The 15423-nt window shown below is 38.2% G+C and overlaps 1 long non-coding RNA gene across 1 annotated transcript; it reads left to right on the top strand.

Annotated features, from left to right (window-relative positions):
* The first annotated feature begins 13661 nt into the window (after positions 1-13661).
* LOC129771496 (uncharacterized) lies at positions 13662-14974 on the top strand. Its single transcript, XR_008742392.1, has 3 exons — positions 13662-14171; positions 14252-14331; positions 14414-14974. It is a non-coding gene; the product is annotated as an uncharacterized LOC129771496 (long non-coding RNA).
* Positions 14975-15423: the final 449 nt, after the last annotated feature.

A 15423-nucleotide genomic window follows, 5' to 3' on the forward strand; every position in this document is an offset into this window, starting at 1 on the left:
GGATTGAAATTAACATTAACTTGAAAAGAGCCTAAATTTTATGAAAGCAGCTGAGGATGGTTGATTCATGATACATGTTGCCATGATACATGTTCCTTATCGACAATACACGTAATACATTTCTTTTCTAGACACACATTACAGTCACAGGCGATTCTATATTTGTAACATCACCTCCATTGACAAGGCATAACCATTTTTATTGCTCCCCGATATTTTTGTCTTCTACATCCATGCCTAGTTCTGGGAACACGTGCATCGTCAGTTTAGCGATCAAGTGGCCGAGCATTGTAATTCGTGCAGTAAAGAGGGTGAATGATAAAAAATAAGGATCGGGACGAACGCACAAATCGGTACGACTCGAGACGACCGTATGGGTACAAAAGAAAATGATGATAAAACCGTGGATCGGGACGACCACACAAAAACATGATAACGATTATTTGCATATAGAAGCGCGGATCGGGACGACCGTGCAGTAAAGAGGATGAATGGATAAAAAAAATGCGCATCGGGACGACCGCACAAACAAATACGGCCCGGGACGATCGTATGAAGTAATGATCATAAGAGTGCGGATCAGGGCGACCAGGAAGATGATGATTATGATAATGATGGGCCGGGACAACCAAACAAAACAAAAAAAGATGAATTTATTTTTTTTTCGAAGGAAAGTGCGAATATTTGATAGCTTTTTATAATCGAATCCTTAGCGAAGTGAGTTTGAAATTTAGAAACACTTGTTATATTCAATCTTCCATAGATTTCCCTTTGTTTATTTATTCATCGGAGCATGGAGTGAGCTTGAGACCGGAGAGAAGACGAATGTAAATAATCTTGGAAACGGTTATTTCGAAAAAGGAATGTCGGACGATAAGAGACATGTTGGTGAAAGTGATGATGGTTGTAAAATGTTGCAATGTGAATTTATAGAAGGTTTGTATTTTTTCCAATAGCAAAACAGAACATTAGTCGATACTTTGTTAGTTGAACGTCATCAATTAGCATCATACATACAAATGTTTTTTGTGAAGTAAAAAAACACTGAAACAAAATCCATATGCATTGGTTCTTTTCGTATTTTTTTTTAATTCAAGATGTGCGATGAAGATGTGTGACATGCCTATTTCTGGCAACATGGGCATCGTCAGTTTAGCGATCAAGTGGCCGGGCGCTCGGCTCATTCTTCGCCATCTTCTCAGCAGGCAGTCATCGCTCGGCTTCGGACGGTCTCTGATTATCCCGCGGACGCATAAAATATTAAAATACTCAGAGAGTTGAAGCTTTAAAATTATGTGTATTCCGTCTTCCTGCGTTGATTTTTCACAAAGTTACTGCATTTGATTTGTTGTACAAAATTTAATGGGTGGAATGAAGATAAAAGTGCGAAGTAGGAGAAGAAAAAAATAAAATAAATAAAGCAAATCATCACTTATTTATTTCCTGAATGGAGCTGTGGTTTCAATAAGACCATGTGACATGCCACATTACGTGTGTCACAATTGATTTATTGAAAGAAATATTCAACGTATGAATTATTTTGCTTAAATAATCCTGCCGTATCATACGATTGTACATTATGGACTATTTTTGTGGGGCTTCGGAAGGGGCATTGGAGGACAACATCGCCAAGTTATGAATGATAAACGGCCTTCATTCCTGCAACAGTCCCCATTCAAGGTAATTCATTCCAAAAATCTTATTTAAAAAAACTACAAAAATAATTTGTTTTTGAATACAAAAAAACAAACACAAATGTAATTCAACTCTTTGATCTTTGCCGGCTCAGTAGTTTTGTAGTAAAATTTCAATAAAAATAAACTTGACTTCACTGGTACGGAATGGTACGATTATTTTCATTTATCATTACAGATAACGAAACCATTAATCATGCAAAAACAAACAACTTCAAAAGATGTTCTGAATGGGAGGATACGTTCGTCATAATTCAACTAGTTAAGCATTGACGTAATTTGAGGATTAACCAAAAATCTTGGAAACATAATCAGCACAGCTAGGGCGGTAAATACAGCGGATGATTGTAAAAAATAGGGAAGTACCGCGTGAGGGAAAATGAATGCACACCTGGGGAAGTATTTTACGGACGCAAAATTCACTCCTAATGTCCAGTCTTAATTTTTTTCCCGAAAATCCGTTTTTGGTAAGAACCTCTAAAGTACAGATGCTGTGAAACTCAACCAGAAGGGAAAACCACATGAGGCTACTCTGCGAAGCGCTCGTCATTACAATGCTAGGTCGAGAATAAAGTTGTTCTCGCACTGCATATTCGGGGCCTGATCACGAACATCACTGTTACAAACGCTTTCACGTCACTTACACTTCACTTAATCTTTTTGTGTCTATAATCATTGTCACGGACAGTTGCGTGTAAAAATAAACTCCGTGAAGTGAAAGAGTTCATTCTAGTTTATAAGAGACATGTCAGTTGCATAATTTCGGGCGTTTGAACGTTATGTTGGTTGCATAATTTCGGACGTTTGAACGTTATGTAGGTAAAATTAATAAATTTATGAGATAATAAAGGGTGTGTCACATCAAATTGCATCACGGAAAAAACGCTGTAGAAATTCGCCCAGTAGACCGATCCTTTTGAAAATTTTAGACAGTAAAATAAAAACTATTAAACAACTTTTGGCATTTTCTTTTTATTCATACTTCGAGCCCGAGCCCGTATGCTCGCACCTTCCTCTTTACCCCGTCCATACGGTTCTGTACAACGTCAGGTTGTAGTTTTTCTTGAACAGAAATCCATTTTCTCTTGAAGTCCGCCTCCGATTTGACAACCTTTGTGTTCTTCCGGAGGGCCTGCTTCATAATCGCCCAATATTTCTCTATTGGGCGAAGCTCCGGCGCGTTGGGCGGGTTCATTTCCTTTGGCACGAAGGTGACCCCATTGGCTTCGTACCACTCCAACACGTCCTTTGAATAGTGGCACGAAGCGAGATCCGGCCAGAAGATGGTCGGGCCTTCGTGCTGCTTCAATAGTGGTAGTAAGCGCTTCTGTAGGCACTCCTTAAGGTAAAGCTGCCCGTTTACCGTGCCGGTCATCACGAAGGGGGCGCTCCGCTTTCCGCAAGAGCAGATCGCTTGCCACACCATGTACTTTTTGGCAAACTTGGATAGTTTCTGCTTGCGGATCTCCTCCGGAACGCTGAATTTGTCCTCTGCGGAGAAGAACAACAGGCCCGGCAGCTGACGAAAGTCCGCTTTGACGTAGGTTTCGTCGTCCATTACCAGGCAATGCGGCTTCGTCAGCATTTCGGTGTACAGCTTCCGGGCTCGCGTCTTCCCCACCATGTTTTGCCTTTCGTCGCGGTTAGGAGCCTTCTGAACCTTGTATGTACGCAGGCCCTCCCGCTGCTTGGTCCGCTGGACGAATGAACTTGACAAATTCAGCTTATTGGCGACATCCCGGACCGAACTTCTCGGATCACGTCTAAACTGCTTAACTACGCGCTTGTGATCTTTTTCACTGACGGAGCATCCATTTTTGCCGTTCTTCACCTTCCAGTCGATGGTTAGGTTCTCGAAGTATCGTTTTAGTACTCTGCTGACCGTGGATTGGACATTCCCAGCATCTTACCGATGTCCCGATGTGACAACTCCGGATTCTCGAAATGAGTGCACAGGATTAATTCACGACGCTCTTTTTCGTTCGACGACATTTTTCCAAATTTACGAAAAATTGACAGTGAAGCATGGCCAACGTGATCTATACACTCTTATCTGATTATAAGCGATAGCTGAAGATATAATTCCTGAAAATTAAATTTCTACAGCGTTTTTTCCGTGATGCAATTTGATGTGACACACCCTTTATTCCATTTAATTGAACGTATGTTTAGAATGACAAGTTTGCGATTATACCTCGATGATTCTCGGTATTTCGACGGTATTTCTATGGTCTATGGTCTTGAATGATGTAGTTGTTGAACATATGGGAATGTAATTTTATTTCCTCTTTCTATAAATTACTCTAGAGATGAAGCATGTCTATCATAAGTTTAATAATCGATATCTCGCATACTCTTGTACTCAGCTCAGTCTTACTCGTTTGAATAGTGAGAAGTATTTAGTATAGGTCAACGTTAAAATCATTTTTTAACAACCGTTTCTACAATTTTGATGAATAATAATATCTTCTATATTTCAGAATAAACCCGAATTTATCCATCTCATGATCAGTATAATCTGAGCTACTCCCATATGGGATTCTGAAGTTTAGTCCTCTTATCCTTCCCATTTTCGTGTAATTTGATGTACGGGACATGAGGTTTGATATAATTATTGAAACAGAAACTGGTCAGTACCGTCGGTTAGAAGCATAATTTTCATATGAAACACCCGATGAGTTTTTCTGCCAAACGTAGAAAATGATTCGGATTTTCTTCAGACGAATTTCAAAATTAAGGAAAAAAAACTAGAGAATAATTTAAAAATTATTAATTTTAAAGCTATGCAATGATAGATTCATTTTTTCCTTATTTGAAACCTAAATATTCTTTCATTCAAAGTATGTCTTCAAAACAATATCGTTGAAAATATCTATTACGTAGATCCAAAAGATCAATGGCCTTATTCGATGTAACTATCGTCCTGATTCGGGTCTTGTCCACCAATTGCGAATGTTTGAATTACAAAAACCAGCTCTGCACTGTTGGAAAACATTACAGTTATTATTTTATATTCAAAATATCTGCAAATCAATATTATGCATAATCAACCATAATGATCGTCAGTGGCCAGTGGCCTCCATTGCCATTTTAGGCCTTGTTCTCACTGCAGCGGGGCATCAGCGTGGCTCGGGCGGGGCGTGTGACGCTTACGATTAATCGTGTGTGTTCTTACCGATGTGTTCACACCAGGCTGACGTATCATGAGCGTGGTTTTGACGTGTGGCTGACGTGCATACGAAAACACTTCACGCCGGCGATATTTGTACTTCTCCGTTTCTCTTTAGCATATGTTTGTTTGTAGTAGTGGCATAATTTGAAATTTTTTTGATTTTTTTTTAATTTTTTACGTTTTTCACCCTCCGAGTTTTTAGCCGGCTACGTCAAACGCTGTTGGAATATTGAAAAATAAACCAATTTTTATTCTTTCATTCAAAAACACACACATTGACAATTTTCATAGAACACGCCGAAAACACGCTGCTGGCACGGTGTAATGTGAGTGAATAAAAATATCGTGGCGAGAAGTGAACACGCCCCGCTAACGCCACGTTGACGCCACTCTGCAGTGAGAACATGGCCTTATGGGGTTGCAACTCTCTGTTAGTCTAATCCTTAAAATAGAAACAAAAAATTTCTATTCATTTAGGACAATCGAAATTACCTTTCGCCATGTTTCAATCAGTCTACGGGAGCTACATTTTTAGTTAATTTTCAACTCAATTTCAAGTCAATTTCAACTACATTTCAATTACATCCCATAGCGCATGTATCGAATTCAAATAAACAAATTTACGTCCTCTGGATACGTCAGGATTTCGTTCTAAAAATGCCATCAAGCGGGTAAATTGCTGTTTGTTTATCTTTTCTTTCTTAAAAAGCAAGACACGACTCAAAATGTTAGCAAAAAGCTAAATAAATCCGGAGTTAGACTTACTCCATTCCGCGTGACTAGCTTTCACCATCTAAAACACAAGTGACAAATATACTTGTTTTTCCCTGTGACGTGACAGTATCGTGATATTCATAATAACACCGAGTTCATCAAAGTTGTCACGACGGATGAACTCTTCCGAATTTAACACACACGGTGGCAGCCGTAATAACGTTGTATACAATTCATTTCGTTTTCACCGTGAATTGACGTTCGTGATCAGGCCCTCGGAGATTCTCGTTTCTCTCCGACCAGTCAAACTGTGATGGAGTTACGAAATGGTCGGCCTCATTTTCAATGATCAACATTGAAAATCATTCAAGCGACATGGTCCACAATTGAAGTTAAGGTTAAGCCATGACGTGAAACACAAAAAAAGTGCTGGTGTAAATTCACCAATATACAGAGCAACTCACTCGTGAAAGGCGAATGGCGGCGTTCCTAAATGACTCGGTCACTTTCGATGGTGCTATCCACATCGATTCTGTATTGGTGCCACTCACCGATTCAACTAAATTTAATCAATCTCGTTGGCTTGGCCTACAGTTTTCTCAATAATTCTAGGTAGTAAACATTGATAAAGACCAGTTAGCTACCAATTGCACATATCTATATTCTTAAGGGTGAATGAACTAACGTTCAAATAATTTATCACAAAATATTTATTGAATGAGGGATGACCTAAACGACCTGTTTATGCGAATTAACGAAACTCTCATAAATGGGATAAATTATTACAGTACGCTTTAACGCACCATTCAATGGGGCGGTTTCATCAGCTATTATGTAAATTGTGGTATATACATACTTTCGGAAAGATTTGCAGCCGTAGAAGCTGCAACAGGGCAGCCGAGGGTTCTTCACCCATTTCTCCGTGCATACCCGTGTTAATACTTTCGCAAACGACCGGCTTATCGACATCAACCGTCTGTGCAATTTTTTCCAACACAAAATTTAATCAAAATAATTGAAACGAGCAATAAACATGGAAAGAAATTCGCATTTCATCGCAAAATGTGATCGTGAGTGGCGACGATTTTTATGTGCCGAAAAATATTACGCAATTGCACCGTTGTTAATATCGTACATTTAATGAACGATATTTATGGATCAGTTTGCGAATCGCGACAACACGATAATCGAACGTTTGCGTGTCCCTGGAAAGAGGGTCGCTGGATTCGGTTCGAGATCCATCCAGCGCATTTCAGCACCAACCCATAAATCCAGACTCGGCAGAAAAAGGAGTATTATTCAATTAGTGTGATTGTAATGAAAATTTATGAATCAATTTGCTCTCGATTTCTTTTGTATATATCCCCACTCGAATCTTCTAGGCAGGGAAAAATAAATTTATCAAATAAAAATACTCTTAGGCACATCCGGGAAAACTTTTGCCGATTGGCAGATCGAACGGGAACGCTACCAACGGAGGCGAGGGATAATGATGACAATGACTGGATTGCGGATGCTGACATTATTTATGGCTACAAGGGGCGAGGGGTATCCTTTCCAGTGAACGGTCGAGGCAGACTAGCACAAAATCTCAGCACTTCATTTGTTCTGCTTTAGGTGGTTACCAGAACTAAACGCACCAATGTTGATACACATTTTCGCTGCCGCTCTCATCGATAACTCAAATGTAGTTTGTCGTTATTATTTATGTACAAGGGATTTTCTTTTGAGTAGTTCGGCGGATTGGAGAGCGATAAATTAGCGTTTGTGTTCGACACGTGCCGACAGTCAATATATTTTGCCTAGAAGTTGGGTGTTCCACTGTGGGAACAAACGTGGCACTCGTTCACGTCAATTGGTCAAATTGAACAGTCGGGTATGAGAAGCAGTTTTACCGGGGAAACTCGATTCGATTATCCTATGGTTAATAGTTATGTATTTATTGTTTCCAATTTAATAATTTGTAATTTAATTAGATACTATGCACTTGTGCCAACGTTTCTTCCAATTCTCGAAACACTTCGCAAACTTGGTATTGGGATGGCTTCCAACTCTTCCAGCTTTTTATGTCATCTATGCTTGTGAAAGGACGACTCCTTAAGATTCTCATTATTTTTGGAAATAGAAAAAAGTCAAACAGAGAATATGGAGGACGGGGCATCGTTTTTTTATTTTACTGGCCAACTATTCACAATCAAACAATTCAGTGTAAGCAGCTGCATCATCGTGGTGCAAAAGCCATGACTTTTTTTTCCCCAAAATATATATTTTTTAAGGCACATGTGGCGTTAGCCTGACGGGGCCGGGAGTCCAATATTTTGACAATTTTTGTCTTACAACTATGTTAGTAATATGTAACCGATTACTCGCGGTTGGCTCGAGGTTAGTATTACAAGTGTTCTCATAATTGGTATGTTGCAGTCTTCGATGCTCTGTACGTGTGCCCGACACGGGATACTTCCTATTGGGATGCAGCTGACCGTTAACCAGCAACGCCCCCCTAGTCTGTACCCCATATCTAGCGTGGTGCGTCTTTCTAAAAGCCATGACTTGTTTCTCCCAAAACATTTGAAAGAAATTGCCATGAGCCAACGATTTCTTTGATAGTGATTCGGCGATCGTTCTTAACCAATTATTTCACGTTTTCATCGGTTTTCGATATGCTGGGGTGTCCGGGGCATTCGTCATCTACAACATCTTCACCGCCATTTTGGAAATGCTTACACCAATCTTAAATCCCTGTTTTACTTATGGCGGATTCACCTTAGGTGTTGTATACATTTCACACATTTTTTTAAATTTTTTATTTAAACAAATTGTTGTCAAAATTATTGTCATTCCTTTTGGCTTGACATTGGATTGGATCAATTATCGTCATGTTGGTGATCAAAGGATCTTTGAAATTAAATCGTTTTGAATTCAGTTACGGCGTTGTGTGAAATTTTTCATACGGAAAAATATTCTTTGATCGATCGGACGCAGTCGCGGCACCTACATAAACATTATCCAAATTGTCATAATTTCCCTGATCAAACTGTACGTTGTCAGATTGAGATTGAGTATATTTTTCATATAGTTTGGCATAAAAAAGTTATCCAACAGTGTTCTGAGTAATTTTGAAATACTCGAATACAAAGTAAATAGTTCCGGACTTTCGCTTTGAAATAGTTTGGTTATATTGTTCATCATGCTTAGAGTATAATACAAGAAGGTTAGGTCAGTTATGCTCCTAACAACATCTCGGAACCGGTCATGTTATTAGTTCCGGCGCACTGTTTGGCCGTTCTGAAAAAAGACGGTTGAAATTTTTTTTTCTCGTCTTACCTTACATTTTACATTCACATTTCGGGTTTCTTAAGAAAAGTTGTTTAGTATGTTGATTCGGATAATTTGACGGTTTCATTTAAACTCTGACTAAGTTACATTAAAATATAAAAAAATAACTAACTTTTTATACTTAAAAGATAGTTGAGTTATGTCTTCAGAAACATTGTAGAGCTATAAATTTCATGAAACTTTGCTGAAGATACGTAACATCTATCTATCAGTTCTTCAGAGGTATAACTGGTTTGCTGGAAAAACTATCTCAAAACTAGTTTTTCAACTTAAGTTATACCTAAATTACATTATATCATCTCAACATGATCCACAAAATTTTAGATAACATGAAAATATATAACTTTGCTAAGACACTATTAGTGTTAAATGACACCATTGCGAATGTACAGTGGTTACAGAGCAGAAATATGTTTTAATATGCTCTCATTCATTCAATTATTCAAAAATGTGCACGTCTGTGCATCAATACTCAACGTCATTTTGTTCGTCAGAGTTTAGAGCATTCTTAAGGTTTAGAATGTGTTTATAGGCCTTTTCTAGATATGTGTGATTTTTTTTAAGAACTTTAGCAGTGTTGCGCGGTACAAAAAATATCTATGCATAAAATTTTGATATTTTTTTTAGAATTTTGAGACTCAGTACTGGTTTAATTTATATTTAAATATGTTCGTATGTTTTTTTTTATATTTGTGAACTAACCCAGTACTGAGCCTCAAAATTTTAAAAAAATACCAAATTTTTATAAATATACATTTTTTGATACCGTGCAACACTGCTAAAGTTCTGAAAAAAGATCATAAATATCTAGAAAAGGTCTATAAACACATTCTAAACCTTCAGAATTCAACTTGCAGAGAGGCCATTTGTAAGATTGCTTATGACATCCGAACCTCTGATAAGCAGCTTGTAGCTTGTATTGCGAATGTACAGTGGTTACAGAGCAGAAATATGTTTTAATATGCTTTCATTCATTCAATTATTCAAAAATGTGCACGTCTGTGCATCAATACTCAACGTCATTTTGTTCGTCAGAGTTTAGAGCATTCTGAAGGTTTAGAATGTGTTTATAGGCCTTTTCTAGATATGTGTGATTTTTTTTAAGAACTTTAGCAGTGTTGCGCGGTACAAAAAATATCTATGCATAAAATTTTGATATTTTTTTTAGAATTTTGAGACTCAGTACTGGTTTAATTTATATTTAAATATGTTCGTATGTTTTTTTTTATATTTGTGAACTAACCCAGTACTGAGCCTCAAAATTTTAAAAAAATACCAAATTTTTATAAATATACATTTTTTGATACCGTGCAACACTGCTAAAGTTCTGAAAAAAGATCATAAATATCTAGAAAAGGTCTATAAACACATTCTAAACCTTCAGAATTCAACTTGCAGAGAGGCCATTTGTAAGATTGCTTATGACATCCGAACCTCTGATAAGCAGCTTGCGAAAACGAATATCGAAAAATGTACAATTGCTATCACCAACTGCAATAAAACTACTGCAAAATAACTCAAATTTGAGCTCTGATAGTGAGATAGAATCAAAACTTGATTTAAATATTAATATAATACAAATAAACATCCTCCGTAGATAAAGTTTGAAGAAAACAGAGTGAAATATTGAGTAAATTGCGCAGTAAAAATAGGTATAAAAAGTGACATATTTTTGCTTTGTAACCAACCATTCTTTGTGTGGACACCGACTGGACAACATCGTTGCTGGACGAGCTGGACGGCGAGGGATCGAGTGCCTTTCTCAAGCCAAGAGGGCGGAGGTGGTAGCGCTGGAGTAGAGTAGAGTAGAGTTTTCAAAGGGCCTTTCTCAAGGCTAGAGACGAATGAACTGCAAAAGTTTAAAGTCTCTATAATACAATACCTTCCTTCCTTCCTTTGTAACCACTTTACATCGCAATAGTGTCATTAAACATTAATAGTGTCTTCAGCATTACCATTAATTAGTGCTCCCGTAGCCGAGTGGTTAGCGTCACACCTAACATGCCGGGGGTTCGGGTTCGATTCCCGTTCTGGTAGGGGGAATTTTTCATCAAAGAAATTTGCTCCGACTTGTATTGTGGTCACGTGTATTCTAGAGCTTGCCACTCAGAATGCACTCAAGGCGTGTTATTTGGCATAGAAATCTCAACCAAGTACTAGTAAAATTGACGCAAGTACTACGTTGAGACGGCGAAGTTCCTCTAGGAACGTTAGTGTCATTTAAGAAGTGTCTTCAGCAAAGTTATATATTTTCGTATTATCTAAAACTTTGTGGAACATGTTGAGTCGATATAATGTAATTTAGGTATAACTTAAGTTAAAAAGCTAGTTTTGAGATAGTTTCCCCAGAAAATCAGTTATATCTCTGAAGAACTGATAGATAGATATTATGTATCTTCAGCAAAGTCTCATGAAATTTATAGTTCTACAGTGTTGCTCAAATCATGAAAAGTATGAAAAGTTTTTTTTATTTTTACTGTAACTTAGTTAGAGTTTAAATGAAACCGTAAAATTATCCGAATCAACATACTGAACAATTTTTCTGAACACCCCCAACCTCTAAAATGTTACCTTACGACGAGAACAGATTCTTGACAGCCTTTTTTCAGAACGGCCCCACTGTGCGGCGGCGACAAAATATTCTACAAGATTCTGTTTGTATGATATTCCATCTCTATTAAAGCAGGCAACGCTCTCGTAGAGCGTTTTGGAGTCAGTTTCGATAACCTCAATCATATCGTAGTAGTAGTTTTTAACATGGAGTGTATCTTCCTTCCAGAAGATCGTGCGCGCGATCAAATTTTTGAAAAGGCTGGAAAAAAATTTAACAACACTGGAAAAAACTGAATGAACAGATGTTTTGTCAATTTTGTTTATATTAGCAATAAAAACTGTGGGGCTCAAAATGAAAGGGGTGTAAGTGACTTCATCGATTTCTCAAAAGAAGCATCCTAGCGTTCGTTTACAATGAAGTCGGTGAAATCCAGGTTTCTTATCTCCCTAAATTCATTATCGATTCCCTGGATATAATTTCGATCGCAAATATTTGGAAGAATTTGTAGAAGGGGAACAATTCTTATATGCCTGCTTTCTATGGCAATAGTTGGATGAATATTCGCCATGTTGATCCTTTAGATCATTTAAATTAAATCGTTTTAACAATTATAAGAAAAGAATATAATTTTTGGAAGTAAAAAACTTGAAAATGCCGAAAAAAATGGAGAAAACTGTTAAAATTCAAATAAACTGGATATTTTTTACCTATGCCTATTTCGCTGGTTTGCTCATAAAAAACTGGCAATATCCAAGAAAATTAGGAGGTTGGCAACTCTGCTCCATGGCCATGTACCCAAGATAATGAAAAAAATGACAATTGGATTCTCCAAACCTGCGGAATTTCAAAATAATGTTTTCTGAACATACCTCGTATGTTTTTCCAGGTAGTGTACTAATTTCGATATCTCCTACGCATTCTGTTGCATTGGATTTCTGACTATTGAGATGATTATGCTCCTCAACTGGGGCTAGAGAATTCCATTTGAAAGTGCAGGTTTTGTGTGACTACGGATTGACGTCCTGTTTTTAGACACGGTACACGATGTAAATATGAAATGCCATGTTTGGACCCCTTTCCTATTAACACTTGTCGCCGGAATTTATTGACGAAGTCTACTGGCTACCGCCGGCACTTTTTACTAGCTTTACAAAAAGTAATTACTGAAGCAGGCATAATTATTTTTTTTTAATAAGTTACAACACGTACATGATTGTAATTACAATTGAAATATAACATAACGTTTTTATTATTATATTTTTCTTCTTCTTCCTCCTCCTCTATTTCCTCTTTCTAGATCAGTGGTGGCCAACCTGCGGCCTTCCGGCTTTGTTCATGCGGCCCGCACTTTGATTTGAAAAATGATGGAATTTTTTTTTCATTTGAGTGATGCTTGAATATAGTTAAAAATAATATAAAGATAATTTCTTTAGAAAACTGAATTAAAATAACTTTGTGAGTAATTCTTGTTAACCGTGTGTATCCAAGCTGATCAATTTCTGTTTTCATTCCCATTTTTTATGCTAATTCAATCTTCTGACAATTGTTCTTGTTAGTTCTCAATGAACTTTCTCGCGCTGTTCTGAAGGTTCTGCTCACATTTACATTAATTCATGCGGGTAACTGCAGCAATTGCTGTCAATATTGGTACCGTCATCCGGGGGCAAATTGATCACCTGGATGAAATTGATCAATCGTATTACTGAAAACAAACATAAATTTTCAGAGGTATTATGCAATTCAATTTTAAACTTTTTGATTCTGTCATGTTCGATAATGTGAATAGCATTCTCATTTCCATTTTTAACTATTGTAAAGCAACATAATTTCAACACACCAAAGCAATATTTATAGACGTTAAAAACATTTATTCACTTCTAGCCGATACTTGATGAGTTGAATAAGTAATCGAATACTTGTAATTACTATTCAAACAAGTAAGAAAAAACTATTTCACAAAAAAGCACCAAGAATGACCAGAACCAAATCCCGTCATGCGACATATCAATCGTCTTGGTTTGTCAAAACTAGCTCATTGGTGACTATTTCAAGGGTTTTTGGCCACAATTGGATAACCCGCATGGTCTCCCGTGACCTGCAGATTGTAGCACGGTACTGATTTCGACTTTTGGAAGCCCCTCGTTTCGTTATTTTGAATTTCAGATCCAACACAATCTCTCCTGTGTGGATCTGGGATTCTCTCTTCTTTCTATGTATTGGATGTTTGGCAACGCGAGTGCCGCTCCCGATTTTAGATTTGAGCAACTAGCCAAAATGGGTGCTGGATGTGACTGGGCGGCTGTTTTAGCCAAGACACCCACCTACCAACACTCCGAAAGACTCATGCTTTCCTTTTTTTTTGCTATTTTTTCATTTGGATATTTCCCCCAAATGGCAGAGTCTTTCGGCGGGGTTTTCTTGTTCTTCAAATTTCAAAACCCGGCGAGCGCTTCGACTTGAACTCTGCTCGGGAGGTTAAAGGGTATCGCCCGCGAATGCTTGAATGCGCGACCAATGAAAGCGCAGGGGAATTTCGGTATGAATACAAAATAGTTAACATCGTTAACTATTACGTAATTCCGGTTCCAATGAATGTCTCGCTGATCTGAGGATCTTGAGATATGCTTGCCATTCCGACTTCGAAAGTGAAAAAGGCAGGAGCGGATTAGTTTGTTCTGGTGTCGCGAGTTGAAATCCGAAGGTAGATTTTGGTGAAAGGCTACATGTGCTAGTCAGTATGATAAAGTTTCATTTTGTGATTTTTTTTATTTTCATATTTAGAATAGTGATTAAATTTAGTCCAGTAGTTGTTTTCCGTGAATTTAACTCTCCGCTTGTGTCCCCATTGAGCGGAACTGAAGGTAAGCTTCGGCATGTGACATGTGGCTAGCATTAATTTTAATTGTGGCCTGTGGGTGGTGTTCTTTTGACTGTCGTGTGTAGGAAAAAGCCGCTTCTGACCCACGATCGGAGATTGGATTTCCGCCACCTTGTCCGTCAATTCTAGTGGCCGCGCGGAGCGCAAACCATCACTCGCGCATCCAGGGAAGGCGCATCACGACACATCTACGAGTCGAACGCGCACTCAACGCCTACGGACTTACCATTCATCGCCTGGCGTGGAACGGCGATAAGGTAGATTCTCCACGTAAAACCTAGGTAGTGTGAGTAGAAAACTATTTTTACCCTAAAATAACATGCGCATGTAGGGTTAAAAGAACCAAAGAATAAAACCACACACAACTAACAACGCCACACAACAATGCCACATGCAATCGAAGCGTAGAGATTTACCGACGGCGCGCTTATGCTGATCGCTATTAATAAAGGGTTACACAAGATGCGAAATTAGGCTTTGTAGAATAATCGCTGGACTTGAATCAATGGGTCCGATGTTCGAATCCCGTAATAGTTAAATAAAATTGTTCATGTAGTTATTATTTTTCGTTAATTGGAAGTTTCGAAGTAAATGTTGTAAATATAATTAAAACTTGTGGGATAATATGTTGAGTTAGCTGAATAAATGTTGTGTGATAACCAATAATTAGATGTAGACGGAAGTTTTGTGCATTTACTGGCTAGCGGTGTAGCCTAAAAACCCGAATAAATTTCAGATAGGTCACGAGCCCAGGGTTGGGGCTCCTCTTCTGTTGTGGACAACTTTTCAACCCCCGCACCTCGTCCTCTGAAACTTCAAGGTGGGTGGGTTTGGCATCATATTGCGTAGGTCCAATGATGAGAATTTTGGCATAAACGGTGTTCATTGGAAACAACCGTATTGCCTCTGTTGCCTGAATTGTGGAACGCGGACAAACGGTGTCGCGGGTCCTTCTTAGCGCAGAAGAGTCGCGGAAATAACCGGGTTTGTGAGAAAAAGGACAAACCCGCCCTCAGTGGGTGTCTCATTGCCGGGCAAGGATAAAACACGGCGGTCGGTCTCCCTCGCGGGAGTG

The sequence above is a fragment of the Toxorhynchites rutilus genome, chromosome 2, assembly GCF_029784135.1.
Source record: "Toxorhynchites rutilus septentrionalis strain SRP chromosome 2, ASM2978413v1, whole genome shotgun sequence".
In the NCBI taxonomy this organism is placed as follows: domain Eukaryota; kingdom Metazoa; phylum Arthropoda; class Insecta; order Diptera; family Culicidae; genus Toxorhynchites; species Toxorhynchites rutilus.